The following is a 15,452-nucleotide window of genomic DNA, read 5'->3' as shown; positions in this document are numbered from 1 at the left end:
TGTGGATGGCCGCAACACCCCATCCTTGGCTCTGTAGATGACCCAGCTGTCCATCATTGCTCTCAGCATGGTTCAGCGCCCTGGAAGATGGCCGACTCACACATAAAACTGAACTGGCTCTCCATCAGTCTGAGTCATTCCATTGATTTCTGTACTGTCAGGCATGCCAGTCTGAATAATACGCCGCCTTGAAATCCCTATTATATTTGTTCTTCATAATAGGTGAGATGTGTTAGAATTGATGGACCCATTCATGCCATAGTGTTCATGCATTGCTTCACCAAATGAAAAGTTGGCATTGTTCGATAAGTTAATTATTCTGCACTGGATTTATTGAGCTGCTTGGGGACTGTTTTTTTATTTATTTATTTATTATTTATGTATTTATTTTGTTTGTTTAAAGAGGATTACCTTAAAGAAATGAAACCCACTCTTAATTAAAATCACTTTTGGAAATTTAATTCTGTGTTAACTGTTAACAGTATAAATTGTCTGATATAATTTGGTCGCATGAAGGTAGTCTCATAGCGGCAGTACATCGTTCAGTCTGCAGATGGCAGCATCATTCCATTCTCCACAATGGATCCCCAATGTGATTCTTTGAAACTATTTTAACTTTTTAGTCGTTTTTCTTTCAGAAATAGACTAATTTATAATGAGCTATTTACTTATTGCTAATATAGGATAATGCATACCATGTATGTATCTAAATTAAATACAATAAAAGTTAATGCTATTGGACATGCATACATTTCCAAAATATGGATAGTGAGTCAATTCATGAATTAATATGTAATAACATTTATTAGTTTGACAGTATGAGATGGTTATTCCACTTTTTTTGTGTAGTACTGCTGCCATTTATATGCGTGCTTGCTGATACAGCAAAATTCTAGAGGCTTTTATCATTCAATCATAGGTGAAACTCAAATTACTCCATTGAATTTCAAAGTCTGACGGCAAATCATTGACAGAAGTGTATTTAAAAAAATAATTTGCCTGAAAACGGTTTGTATTGATACTTCACTACCACCATAAATATTTTATGGTTACATTACTACTATCAAATATGTTTTTTTTTACAGTCTAAAACATAACGAGGACTAGATACTTATTGTTACCATTACACCACTTTATCATATCACCGAGAATGAAATATTTACTAATGCCAATTCCATACCGATCACATCAGTTGGGGAAGATTTGTAAATCATATTTCCATAACTAAATCTATTTCATTCTGATGCTGACAGAATGATTCATTGTGGTAGAGATGGTCGCAGACATTCCATATTGACAAGCCTTCCTCTAAATGCATTGTATTGCTTTGCTACAGTCATTGTGAATGATACTGCCGTGAGCTGAAGAATGCCCGGAGAAAAAGACCAGACATTCCAGAACTGCTCTTAGCATGAAAAGGCAATCCTTCCTGTTGTCCTCGTGAAGAGTGGGTGAAATTGAGAGGAAGGTGGTATAAGCTACCATTTTTAATGACAAGGCCAAACTAAGGGTGTGGTTTGAATTTCTTCTTGAGAATGTCTCCTAATAACTACATTACATTTAGTAGATGTAAAACCAAACATTGAACAATGGTGATTTCGTGACTTCGCAGCTAATGTTGAAGCCTGGAAGTTTCACAGACTCCTTATCTAGCCCATAAAAGCGTCTGCTGCCTGTCATCTCAGTGCTCTTGTGAAATAGGGCAGATCTTGTCTGTGAGTTCTTGTTGACGCTTAAATGGTTGAATCTGAGTTCCCAGTGATGGGACTTTCATTGAGAGTCAACGCACAGAGAGTCCACCATCTCGGCTTGCATAAAGCATCTCTCCTGCAGCCGAAGCGCGTCGAGTGTGCGGCCATCGTTGTTTTTTGTGTTCGCACCAGTGCGCAGGAATGAATTTCTGCTGATGGATTTCGCACGTGTATCGCAGGCGGACTCCGAGCCGATGCCTGCTCCGTGGCCGCTGTTCAGCGAAGCCGCTGCGGGCGCAGAGGTGTCCGGATTAATCGGGCGTAAGCACGTCAAAAGTGATGTACACAGAATTTAATGAGGTACCCAGAGAGAACGCGGGCGCTAACAATTATATACTCTTCATAAGAGACTGTGGGCTGTTCAGTATTCGTCACCAGTCATTTGTGGTTGTCGATGTATAATGCATTAATCTGCCTCAGATGCAACGAGTGAATTGACGTGAAGACGTGCAAATATATTTTTGATTGAAAGAGTAAATGGATGGAAGACTGTGATCAGAGTTTAGGCGTATGCTTTCCTCTTAAATGTGAATCCAGGGTTTAGAAATGAAGAAATGCACATTCAGACGCACGCACGCGTAGTCCGTTTGGTTTTAACACAAACAGTAGTTTCGACACAAAACAAAGACATCGGAATTACATTCATGTAAAAATGTGCATTCATTTTTATCAAGCAGATATTCTTGTTTGTTCTATTATAGTACATCGAGAAGGTGATGGTTTCCTGGTTCCGATAATAAAGAGCATCATTAAACATCTTTTGTGCACCATTTAGATCAAAAGGTCATGCAAATTCTATTATATAATAATGACTCCCTATTAAAAGGTACTTAAACTTATTACTCCGTATTAAAATACTACTCCACTTTATGATAATAATAATAATAATGCATTGTCCTTTCAGTCAGTAATCTCACTTTACATACACAGTTTTTACCCAGTTGCACATGGTATGTGATGTAGTTATAATTGAACAGTATGTGTGTACACAGGTGTAAGATACCATTTGACAGCTGTTCTATCTGAACCCAATACTACGTCAGGAATTAATTGAGTATTCCAAATTCCATCCCAGATATTCTCTGCTCTGGTCTTTTCATGAAAATGAGACTCCGGTATGGGAAAGACCACATTAAAACAAATGAGCAAATCTTTTTCCAAGCATCTGCTGGGATTTGAAAACCTGCAAATCATCCAGAGCTCAAGGCACGTTCTGACACTAAAGAAACAAGCAGCTAGCCATTCTCTGCTTTTTCAGGGTACTGGAAGATGACATCAGCTGTCATAATGCAGCATGGCTGAAACTAGAAGGGTCACACAACATGTCCATTAAAAAAAAAACAGCTTCCAATTATTTCTTCTTTTAGCTACAGAGCGGATACACGTACCTGGATACACGCACACACACATGTACACACACACACACACACACACACACGTACCTGGATACACGCACACACACATGTACACACACACACACACGCACACATGCACACACGCGCACACATGCACACACACATACACACACATACACACATGCACACACATACACACACGTACTCATGCACGCACATGCACACACACACACATACACATGCACACACACACACACATACACATACACAAACACACATGCACACACACACACACAAATGCACACACACACACACACACACACACTCCTGCACACTCACTCTCATACTACATCTGGGAAAACAAGTTAATTGGCAGAGACCTCTGCACCTTACGAAGAGGCTTGTTTCAGCTCAGCTCACACGCTGGATTAATGCACCTCTCCGGGCTACGTTCCCTCTTAAATGAGTGGGAATCATCCTCTTGTTTCCACGATAATGGGGAAGCTTAGTTCTATGGGAGATGCCCGCTGTACCCGTGCTTTAATTCTGCCGTTTACACACGGCCAGAATGGCCATTTTGCACTGTAGGCACGGCTGATGGTGTTGCTTCTATACCGCATAAGGAATCGCTGATATTGCACTCGAACCTTTTCCCACAGCTAATCTGCTCCTGCGAAGGGGCTTTATTAACTGGAGGGGGAAGGGACGCAGGAGTGTGCAGGTTTTGGGGATTAGGTAACGCTTTAACTGAACATCAGATGGAAGCTGTGAGCTTACACATGCATGTGTGCATCCCAGCTCTTCCCAGCAATATGTGAAAATAGCTGATGTTTGCAGAAGTGTTGGAGAAGTCAGCCTTTGGTCAGGAGCCCTAGGCTGAAGATCTGTGGAAAACATGAATGACATGTAAAATAATTTTTTTTTTAAATGCTTACCTTAGGACCCTGGAATTAAATGAGATTTCTTGAAGCTGTGAGCATTGCAATGGATGTAGGAAATGTAGTGTTAAGCATCAGAACATCCTTGTGACCCCAGTCATCATGTGACCCCATATCTAATGCAATTCAAGCACGTTGCAGGTGTTTGAATGCAGAGTGACTTACGAAAGTGGAGCACATCAGCGTTAGTCTGAAGAGTACAGAAGCGCAATATCACCAACAAGGCACAGAAGACCCAGTTCTAATGAAAAAGTATAAAGTTAGCCAAACAAACCAACAATTATTATTGTAAACAAAAGTAAATATCAGTATGTAGCAAACCCATCGTTGCACGCCTATAACATTACCATCACAAAAGGACAAGTCAAAACAGACAGGAGCTGGCTGAAGAAGTTTCAGGGGAGCAGGGGTGCAGTCGGAAGAGATGGGCTTCGCGCCACGCTGAGAGGCTGCAGGTGCAACTCGCATCTCAAATGAACAGGAACACATTCAGGTGAAGCACCCAATCCGTAACCGTAGCAGCAGGACAGAGTTTCAGACTGAGCGTGCTCTGTGACTGCTGCTGGGTCTGAGTGAGGTGCCTGCTGAGGGAGCGTGAGGAAATTTAAAGTGGTTTTTGGGGCTGAGAAATGCCCCAACCCCGACCCTGTGTCCCAATCAGCCTCCTAAGTGCAATGTCCTCAAAGTATGTACTGTCTACGAAGCATACTGTGTACATAGTGCTTATTTTTTAGTACGTGATGGGCAGTAAAAAATATCCTGTATACCAGGGGTGGCCAACCCAGGTCCTGGAGAGCCGCAGGGTCTGCTGGTTTTTTGTTTTTACTCAGAATTTAATTGATAAAAAGTGGTTGTAGTGTTTAAGGTGAAAACAAAAACAAACCAGCAGATCCTGTGGCTCCCCCGAACCAGGGTTGGCCACCCCTGCTCTGTAATATTTTCAGTTTTCCGACCGTACTGTGGAAGTGTCGTAAGACTTGTGTGCTGTTGATTCTGCTGGTGGAAAAACATCAGCGAAGCTGTGCTTCTTTTTTAAAGCGAAGCAGCACATCAAATTTATGAGATCAAAATGGTTGTTTACTTGAAAAGTGTGCTAGCGAATACACTCAGCGAAACCAGAAATAAGTATATCATCCTGGGATTTTAAGTACACTACATTTAGAGAGAATTTTGCCTATGCCTATGTAACACCTTTCTGATTCAGTGTAATCACCAACTGTGTACTTAATAGTAGGCAAGTGTGCTGATTTGGACATGGCCTGAGATGTAAAACTGATGAATGTGGTGCCTCATGATTGCTTTAGCCTGTCTTAATGAGTCTGAGCTCTTAATGAGTTTGAGCTGTGCTTCAGGGTGGAGTTGAATGTGTTATAGAGTCACTTCCTTTCCTTGTGTCCTTTCCTAGTACGGAAGGCCAAATGGGTCAAAAATATGTGAAATTGACATCTGGAATCACGTGTTTTCAATGTCTTTGCACATTCTCATCGCATTGACAATGCATGATTCTAGATGTTAATTTCAAGTATTTTTGGCCCATTTGGCCTTCCATACTTGGAAAGGGTGCAAGGAAAGGAAACAAGGACAGATAAAATAACCGATTGGAATGAGCCCATGGAGACTAAGGCGATGAAAGGTAGGTACGATGGGAAGTAGGTCGTCCTGGTGATGATGAGTCAGTCAAATAGAGAGGGTGGTGCCTGGTTAACCCCTCCCTCTTTAGTAACTCCTCCCACTCAGCCATGATGCCAGTCTGCACTGGGCAATGGGGGAACAAGCCTCCTGTGGTGTTCAGAACGGCGAAATCGGCAAGATTCAAAAGCACCCATTTCTTCTGCGAGTTTATAGTCCTCAGACAGACAGCGAAGAGACTTCTGAACAATAAAAAAATACACTTTTCAAAACTTAAACAAATAAATAACAAGAACACTATGAATGAAATACTTTATCAAACTTTTTAAGTCTTTTTCATCATCCTTTCACATATTGCTTTCAATAACTACCCAATTATAAAACCAAACTTGCTGAACTTTTTTTTTGGCTCCCTGCTGAAATACCAACATTCTTTTATACACCGGGAGGATTATGGGAATTATATATGTAAGGGCACAAAATGGCTGTGGTATTCAGTTTTGACAGCCTTCATGAGTGACTACAATTCAGGTCGATGGATGTTATTATTTTTATTTTATTTTCAAAATTCTGCCTGCTTTTGAAAGGAACCACAATTTGTTTGATTTGACTGATAGATAGACCACCATTGATAGATAGAAAATTAAAAAAATATTTCCATAGTTCTGTATTTGCAACAGCCCACAATTTATGTTGACGGATTCCTTTTCAGTATGTGTTGGAACAAAAATTCATGTTTATATATATTTTTGCCAGCGCTGTTCTTTCCAAAAGAAATGGTAATTAATGCAGATAGAGAAAAGAGAAACATTCAGGAAGCAGTTTTTTTCTTTCATTTAAACAGTTAGTTAAATCCGTTTATAATTTAATTGCACCTTTTTTTTATTATGCAACACACAAATAAGATCAATCAATGAAGATATGAAAATGTACTCTTAAAAATTTGTTTAGTTTATTTATAATTTTTAATCTGCACCAAAACAGACATTTATTATTATTATTATTATTATTGAGGCTATAGTTTATCACATTGTCCTATTTTATGGATGCATAGTAATTGGGGGAGACGAGTTATCAGTTATTATGTAGTATCATTAAGGTAGTACCATTATGAAGGTACTTTTTACCTGGGGTGATCCAGGCAAAGCTCTCAATGCATTGAGGCGCCCCGAAAACCAGGCATCAGTCCTGACCACGTCCTGGCCAGAAGCGCCCAGGGCTGCACGGAATTGGCTGTACCGTTGCCCGGGGATTGCGGGTTTCAATCCACTCGGCAGTGCTTGCATCAGCCATTCACCACTGTGACTGCGCAGCTCAGCTGGAGGACTGCAGAGTGAGAGGAAGTCGTGGGGGGCCTCCTTCATTTCATTGGATATTTTTGCCTAGTTTGCACTCTGTGCCTGTGTTCATGCATGTCTTAACATTTTAAGTCATACATGATACTCCATCAGCATGGGGGTAGTAATACTGCTTACTCAATGAAGACTACATCTCCCAGAGGATAGGAACAGACTGTTCTTCCCTAAGCCGGCTTACACAGAAGAGCTGCTGTCAATAAAGAAACCAATTATGCTTATGGAATGGGTGCTTACACTGCTTTTAATGGTCCTTAGTGTTTGTTCATCACTAAATATTCAAATTCAGGTGTGCCCTTAAACAGACAGTTATTCAGGTGGGTGCTGTAAAGCTGCAAGTGTATTTAAGGTCACAGTGGCTGCATGAAGCTCTGAAAGTGAACATAATATTTTAATACAAAGGGAAAGTATTGGGCTGTGTAAATGAAATCCAATACAAATATAAATGGAGTCCAATGCAGATACACTTTTTAGTGTTTTATAATTTGAAGTTAAAATGGCTTAGTACCTCTGCATTTTAATAAGTTGATAACTTTTTCTTTCATCAGCCAGACAGGTTCCAAGCTATTGTCCTGCATCCACAGTCAATCTGCTTGCTACTCTAAATATATTGGAAGGTCTTGTTAGGATTAAATGCTCTGAAGTTAAGTATAAATACAAGGCAGGGGTACTTTGTAAGGATAGAAACGTGGGTCTTATGCAAAATTGCCTCAGAAAACAGTGAGATTCTAAAGGTAGAAATGAAAATATTCAGAAATGCTTTGCATTTTAGTGATTATTTTTTTTATTCTGCAAGCAATTCCTGTAGCCTACTAGCACTGATTCCGCAAATGTATTTACATCTATTTTCTTTTAGATTTGGAGTAACCCTGTGGAGGAATGGTGTTAGAGCCAGTCAAGGTACAGTCTGAAGACATGCAACTTCAGACCATGGCAGAAAATGGACAGATGGACTGAGTGCTTCGAGCAGGAACAGGGAGTTCGTTCCACCACTGGTGAGCTAGGGTGGAGAAGCTCTGTGGTCGGGAGGGGTGAGAACCATTCACCTGAATGGCAGGGAGTGCAAGTCCCCCCACTGCATCAGTGGTTGAGCTGGCATGTTTTATGAATTATGTATTAGTGTATTAGTTGAATTATGTCCTGTTTGGCAGGAAGGGGCTGTCCTGTAGGCTGCAGTGTAGGTATGACCAGTAGCCAATGGAGGGACCTCAGCAGGGGAGAGACATGTCAGAACTCAGGAAGGTTCGCGCAGCAGCGTTCTGGATGAGTTGTAGCGGCTGTATGGTACAGGCTGGTAGTGGTGCATCCAATCCAGGAGCCAGGAGTGAGATTTAGACTCAGAGACTTCTTGGCAAGATTAAAATGAGTTTAATCAAGAATATTGAATTTTCATCTGTCAGAAAGACGTAAATTGTCACCAAATCATCAATCAATTAATCGAAGGTGATCGTAAAAGTTGTATTTCATGAGAAACACCAGACTGGTATATAAATGCAGACAAGCAGATGTGAGAAAATGTCAGAGAGAAATATTATTACGACTCCAGTCATAGCCCTTCTGGTCTGTTTGCTCATTGGATCTTGTGTATGACCACTGACTTTTTCCCATCGACTGCCGTAGCCCTTCTAGTTAGTTTGCCGCATGATTTTGTGTTTCTGACCATTTGCTCATGTATTCGATTCCGATTCTCGCCTAGCCCCTCTGCTTTGTTTGCTGATTGGATTTCGTGTTCGACCGTACGCTCGTTTTTGAGCACGACTCACGTTTTGCCGTCTGCTCGCTCCGGTTAGTTAGTGTGTTACCAACTGGACTAAAAATCCATCCAAACAAGACAAAAGTTTGTTATTTTGCATTGTTATTTTTCCTTTATTATTTCTGAAGCTACTCTGGGTGGAGATTTAACGCTGCATAGGGGGTAGCTACGCTATTCGGGCTTTTAGTTTCCGACTATCAGCTGTCCGAAGTTCAGCGTTCAAAGCTGCCCCGTGCCCAGTAACCTTGAAGACTAGCCAGTGTTCAGTTAGATTTGGATTGGCAGATAGGGACTGGAGTTACTAGTTGGTTTGCAGCACGTTTCCCCTTACCCATTTCCCTTATCATTTACCCTGTTACGGTCAGACCCTAGATCAGATCGTAACAATATATAATTAAAACATACATAATGCATATATATTTCAGCTCAATCATTAATCAGCATTATTCCTGATGATTTCTATCATTTCCAGTGCACCAGAAGACTGGAAGGAAGGGAGTTGCAGTAATCTAGACGGGAGATTACCACGGTCAGGACGAGTAGCTGGGTGGCGCACGCGGTCAGGTACGGTCGAATCCTCCAGCTGTTACCTGTGCAGCGCTGCACAGCTGGTCTGCAGTGAAAAGGAGCACAGGTACGGTCGAATCCTCCTGCTGTTACCTGTGCAGCGCTGCACAGCTGGTCTGCAGTGAAAAGGAGCACAGGTACGGTCGAATCCTCCTGCTGTTACCTGTGGAGCGCTGCACAGCTGGTCTGCAGCGAGCGGAAGCAGCCGCTGGCCGCATGTCGGGGAGGATATGAACGCGCTGACAGAGAGCACGTCAGTGATGAGGAGCTCTCTGATTAAATTTTACAGTACAGACTGGGAGATGAATGGGCGGGGTGTTGGCAGGTCGGTGAAAGAGAGGGAGACAGGTGCAACTGATCTTCCGCGTTACGGAAGACAGATGCTGAGAGACGATGCTTTTTTTTCTTTAATATAAAAACCCCGGGCCATGAACAACGAAGCTGTCTCGTCTGCTGTAAATTGACGTGTGATTCCCGGACAAAGAACAAACTGCGTGGGATTTCGAAATGTGCGGTCTTCCATACAGCTTTACAGAAAACATGCTTTTTACAAAACGTATTGCCCACACGATTCCTGTAAATAATGACTGGAAATTATATGCCAAAAAAGACAAAAGATTGAAGCTTGAAGCTCTAGTTTTAAAATCGGACGGCATTGTAAAATTATGCCGTTTCTAGAAGCAGCTTATTTTAGAACATCTGGTCAGCAATGATTCGTCCAGACCTTCTATTAGCCTCATCAAGAGCAGACTGTCATTTCACCATTATTACAGTGATGGCAAGTCTGTGCGATTCACATGAACTAATTACAAGACTCTTGTTTCTTGGATGAATGGATGACAATACCAAAAGCCAGTTTGACTGAATAGTTTCCTATTGAATGCTTTATTATCCTGAATTATTTTACCATTTATAAGGCCAGTACCATGTGGCTGAACAGTGAGTAAAGCGTCTTTGAAAAGTACAGTTCCTTCTGTGTGTTTCCGTGGCAGCAGATTAATTGGCCAATAGCAGCCAAGAGGTTAAATGCTCTCGCTAAGTCTTCATGAATATATGACGGGAATGGAGATCTCAAAAGTGACTTGTGTAGTGCTCTTCAAACAAGTCCCTTTCATGAATGAAAGGCAGTTGGAAGAAAATTCTTTTGTTGGACCGTTTAACAAGTATAACCCTCGATAAATGCTTGGGGACCGGTATTTTATTCACAGATAAAGACTTGTCGAGTTTGAGTCAGTTCAGAACGGAAATATAATGTCTGTTTCAATTCAGACTCACTACTTTAACTGGATTTGAAAAATAAAAGAATAAATTATTGGAATTCAACCTGGATTGAACCTTTAAAAAGTAAATAAAATGTGTCAATTCCATTTGAATTTTGGCCAGTTCAGCTCATGTCTAACTGGAATAGACAGGATCAATACATCAATTCAGTTTACATGCTTAATTTTTTTAAATATATATATAATTCATATACAGTAGCTTACAAAGAAGATTTTTGCATGTGCCATTTCAGGAACTGTAATACTCATAAAGCCATGCTTAATATTGAAAATAATACACTTCATATTGTCTGTTCAAATTGTTTCTCTAATTACATTCACTGTACTATTTAGACGATCCCAGGAGATGTTGTGATGCATTGCAAACATTTGAATTCAACATTTGAGAATATTACATTCTAATAAGGTGTTGGTGACAACGGGCCTCAGTCACGAAACGTGTGTACGATCACATTTGATCGTAAACTGTGTGTAAAGTAACGTTTCCATCTACATTGTATTGTTCATCTTTTTCTCATCGTATTGTCATGGCTGTTTCTAACAGCCATATCACATTCAACAGGACTGAACAAAAATTACAAAGCAGCCAGTATTGATCATTCGTAGGAACCTGATGTTTAAAATTGTAATGGTGATTGATAGTATGCGCTCCCCTGAATTTGACTGTGGGAGAATTTTAGTCTGAATTGCGGTAGTACTCGAGTTGAAACCAGGTCTACAGAGAGGGTTATTTTCATTGTAAATTCTACTCTACCAGTGGCAAAGTATAGAGCACCCACTGCACGTCAGTGGCAATCACTGAAAGATGGCACAGGAACATTCTGTTTCCAGGGCCCCATTTAGGGTGCCCCCCCCACCCCCACACCCCCCAAGCTGTATCTCTGTTTACAGCTGGAAAGGTAATCTAATGAAGATTGTGGAGGGTGAAAAAAATATACAATGTTGGAGGGTGGTGGGAAAATCTATGTTTTTAATATTACATCTGTGGTCTCCCTCCAAAGAGCGGTTTCAGGATATCGACTGCAAGCTTGTCTTTGCCCGATGCTTTATAGAGGAAAGTGAAGATAATGTAATTTGATGGGAAATTTGTTCCCCATATTATTACTTTTGAAAGTTGCCGAGCAGTATTTATATAATAATGAGTAACTGCATTGTAGAGAGAATAAATATTGCATTTATCTTCCCTAAGAATGAGAATCTGAAGATTGGCCTTGACAGCGATACAAATAGATTTAATATTTAGTACCACCAAGACTGTGTCCTTAAGACTGCGTAGGCTTTTATGTTCTTGCATATTATGTTTTAATGTGGGGATCACATAGAAAAGTCGCTGGGGTACAATCTCACCTCATTGCATTAGCTGAATGCATTAATGTTTTTAAAAATAAATGTACACATTTTGCATCAATTCTGATGTACTTCATGTAAGATTACCCCTTTAGAATTGTATACCATACCACCAACTGTTAAATATTATTGCCAAAATATCATTATATGAAGTGAAGGACAGCAAACTGTAATTCTTCTTTTTGCATGCTTGGCATGTGTAAACAGGTTCCATACACCTGAATGGCAATGCACTCAGCTACCTCCAAAGCATAGATTGCCTTAGTTTTATATGGCCAATGCATTTTACTAAATCTGGTGACGCTAGACTCATAATTGCCTCATGTGTGATGTCACAGTTGTCAAAAGGTTTTCTGAACAATGGTCTCCATTGAAGAATGCTGTCACATGCACGTCAGTGAATTTCTGTGAAAGCTGACTGCCAGCGCTGGTAGCACGCACGCTAACGACGTCCGTGCCAAGACAACATCGCTGTGAGAACAGTAGCGACCGGTTGCCTTGGTTACCGCGCACTTCAGTAGCCAGTGAGCTACTAGCGGGTAATGGAATGTTCGCACACTTCATTCCGTCAGCGATCATTGGTGCAAGACCCCGGCGCATTAATTCTGATCGAACTCTTTTGCGGATGAAACCCCTTTGTATCGACTCTAGCAGGACCCAAACTGCATCCAGCGGGAGTGGCTGAGATCCTTTCTCAATGGGACCGTAACAGGCTATTTGCATAATTGGCAGAGCTGCCACTTTATAAAAGATAATTTCTGCCAAGCCTCTTCTGATTTTTTTTGATCGAAGTCCCCTGGAATGCTGGATGAATTAATGTGTGCATTTCAACGAGCTTTACCTTTGGCAATAGGAAGGTATGAATTATTTAAGTTAACATTTAAGTTAAGATTTTTTCTGGACGTGGAAAAAAAATGGCCTTTATCGTGAGCTTAAAGTGCAAGCACGTTCGACTATTGTAACGTGAAAATAAGAAGAGATGAGTTTGGTTCGTGTTAAACAAAAGTAAAAACGCATAAATAAATATCAGTTGTTCCACAGTAATAATATGGCAGTGCGTGACAGCCTACCCTGCTATGTTGACTTTTCTGGTAGGCACTAATATCCAGTCATGATCCCAGTGTGGGGGGAAGCGTGCGGCATGCGTGACTGCAAGATGGCGGCATAGTCCAGCCCTCCGCTCGCCTTCCCTACCCCCCTGGTCCCGTTTGACCTCCTAATCACTCCCCCTCTGTTTCGAGTTTCACTCACGGTAATGATAAGTGTCCCTTATGTAAGGGCCACTCACGGGCGAGGGCAGGCCTCGAGGTGATGGGGGGCATTAAAAGCAGCAGGTGTGTGGGACTCACTTCTGCTCTGCTCTGACGAATCAGAATTTACAAAGAATGAATTATTGTGAATTAAAAAAAATCATCTCCACTTAAAAGAATATCACTTAACAGTTGGACTCAGTGAGCTACTTTGAACTGCCACATTTGCATTACAAATAATGATTAACGCGATTCAGATTAGTGTAGTATACTTTATTAGACGTAATTTGAGACGACACTTGTTTGCAAAGAAGACAACAATGCGGCGGCCGTGATAACTGCCTTTTGAAAAGACGTGAGATGACAGTCAAATGACATTTAAATGTGGTTAGCTCTGCCTTGCCATAATGACTGTGGCGAAGGCATTAAGCAACGCAATGCATGCTGGGTCAGCGCTCACTTTTAAGCCAGCACTTTAATTGTGCATTATTGACGGAGTGTCAGAGGGCCAAACAGGCGCTACCTCCCACTGAAATCTGGCGCACTCAGTTCGGAGACAACCCTCGTGGAAATGGCGACTCTCGCAAAAGCGCAAAACGAGTGTCAGTGTGCAGGCGGAGTCACTGGGAGGTGAATTGGGACCAAGCCTGCTACCCGCATCACTGCCGATGTTCAGGGGGAAATTAAAAAAAAATTAAAAAAACTGCACAGCAGTGAAGCTGAAGAAAAAAACAGGGCAATACCTCTCTCTTGTCCACATCCTTCTTCGGACATTTCCAGAGGTGGAAAATCCAAGTTCAGAAAGTAAAAGTCCTCCCCAGTATTTTGTTACAACCACCTGTATTTGCTAATTAGCACAACTCTTCAGCCAGGAGGTGGAACTAATTAGTAGAATCAGCTTGCTGAGTTCATGGGTGGAAGAAACTCACGGCAGGACTTTTACTTTCTGACCCCTGGACTTTCCACCTCTGGACATTTCCACAGACCCAACGGGACAATGACCAACTCTGCTTACAGGAAGCAGAGGAAGAACCAGAACCGAGGCAGCGGGTGCTGCCACGCTGGACCGCGCCCGCAGGGAGGAGGCGGGACCGAGACGGGCACGTGGGGCACTGCCGCGGCGTAAAGGAGGGATCAGTCCGAGGGCAGACGAGTCTCCCAGGAGACGGGGGGGTTCCGTCAGCGTCCCCGTTCCACCGATGAATTTCACGCCCCCAGCTAATGTCTGAGTCTGCAGAGCAGCCAGTGTTTGGCAGCACAGTGTTCAGATGTGGCCTGCTGTAACTGCTCTGATATGACATTGAACATGTTTTAATTAGTTTTAATTAAATTGCGCCAGCATTCACAATTTCGTTTGTCTGTGCATGTGACAATTGATACAGCCCAGTGTTTTTTTTTAAATCTATTTTTAAATCAAGAATGGAAAAGGGTGAAATATAGAAGATGCGATTGTTACAGTTTACGAAAATAAATGAAAAGCGCAAAAGGATTTTAATTGGTGATGTTGACAGGATCAAACATTTTTAACAATCCAGAAGGTTTTCTTTTAATTTTTTATTTTATTTCGCTGTGGCATCACACAGACAAGCCTGCTTCTTAGCTGTAGCGAACAGTAGATGATGAAGTTTTGTAACGATCTCCTGCAATTAGTCCCTCCCTGATCACAGTGAGGCTAGAATACACAGCTTTGTGCAATTTCTGCAATGTAAAGCACCACTCCAGATGGAATAACCTACCACTTACGCTGTCAAGCAAAACGGAGGACAGGGGCCATTTGAATTATGCTAGCGCTCATATTTTAGCGTGGGTGTCGTACGCCCGCCAAATGGGGCGGGGTCAGGTATGACTCATCTGTTTGTCACACCCTCGTGCGTGAGTCAGTCATACATTAGGCTATATTGATTCATGTCTTCTTTATTTATTTATTGCGATTCTGCATTGTCTGCCCAGACAAACAAACTCCTGGATTAAGTTGCTCCATCAATCAATGTCTAAATGTGATGCATTGCTCATCCTTATTGCAGATCAGAGATATGCTGAAAATAAAAAAGAAAGTATATAAATGCGTGCATTTTGATTTTATGATCAATAAAAAATGCACGCCTCTCTTCTTGGTCCACTGCCAATTAGTGGCTGCCACATTTTTTTCTTCTTTAAAATTTATTTTGATCTCTAACTGCTCTGATTGGAGAATGTCAAGCCTAATCTTGGTGGAAAGGCTCCCCCT

Source organism: Anguilla rostrata, chromosome 18 (assembly GCF_018555375.3).
Source record: "Anguilla rostrata isolate EN2019 chromosome 18, ASM1855537v3, whole genome shotgun sequence".
In the NCBI taxonomy this organism is placed as follows: Eukaryota; Metazoa; Chordata; class Actinopteri; order Anguilliformes; family Anguillidae; genus Anguilla; species Anguilla rostrata.
This window is presented reverse-complemented; position numbering follows the sequence as displayed.